The sequence below is a fragment of the Seriola lalandi genome, unplaced genomic scaffold (genome assembly GCF_002814215.2).
Source record: "Seriola lalandi dorsalis isolate HSWRI2012SDOR001 ecotype SW California unplaced genomic scaffold, Sedor1 jcf7180002054694, whole genome shotgun sequence".
In the NCBI taxonomy this organism is placed as follows: Eukaryota; Metazoa; Chordata; class Actinopteri; order Carangiformes; family Carangidae; genus Seriola; species Seriola lalandi.
In genome coordinates, this window is record NW_019525247.1 from 1,849,053 (window position 1) to 1,849,889 (window position 837).

The 837-nt window shown below is 37.0% G+C and overlaps 1 protein-coding gene across 2 annotated transcripts in view; it reads right to left on the minus strand.

Moving 5' to 3' along the window:
* rap1gds1 (RAP1, GTP-GDP dissociation stimulator 1) overlaps positions 1-837 on the minus strand; it is a 33,733-nt gene that overhangs the window by 12,897 nt on the left and 19,999 nt on the right. The gene's annotated exons all lie outside the window — the stretch shown is intronic.

The window sequence follows — 837 nt, forward strand, 5'->3', positions numbered from 1 at the left end:
AACCATTGACAGTAGAAGAAACCCACAGCTAGCCAGCACATTCTAATTAGCTGCTATGCTAACATAATCAAACATGACACATCATTAAGTACCAAATGAAGTCGCTTCAGCCGACAGTCCGCATGTTTATCGTACTTCAAACAAATACAAAACGCGTAATTTATATTTGCAGTCTGTTTAAGTCTGTAGAACATTGGCTAAATTTGCATAGCAGCTAGCCCCTACTACTAGCTGTTAGTTGCTAGTAGTCTTGAGTAGACTAGGGGAAATTAGCCTTGGTTAAATTTAGCTGCTATGAATAGTCGGTGTTACACCGTCGAAATTGCCACGAGTTTCAATTTGATTGTGTCTTTGAATTTACAGTCAAATCAAATGTATCAACTGTGTTAACAGAGAGGGTTGTAGTGTGAGGCACTTTGCCTACCCAACATTACAGGGCACTCTGCTCCTCCACTTTAGGCGGGGAGCTACGGGGCCTTACCGTGCACCCTCCTTACAATCGAACGAAACCAACTTTTTTTTTTAAACGTCTGACCATGCTGAACATGTTAACAAATGTTAACATTGAAAATTTTGGGTTGCACTTCATAACTAACTAACTAACTAACCAACCAAGTAACTTTTACTTAAAGTACATTTCAAATGAACTACTTTTTACTTTTACTTGAGTACATTTTCAGATGAGTACTTTTACTTCTACTTGAGTAATATTTCATCAAAGTATTGGTACTTTTACTTATACTTTACAATATTTTTGTACTTTGTCCACCTCTGCACAAATGTAGCTGTCACAGAACCAAGGTATTTTCATTAAATACATTACTGTCCCAGATATTT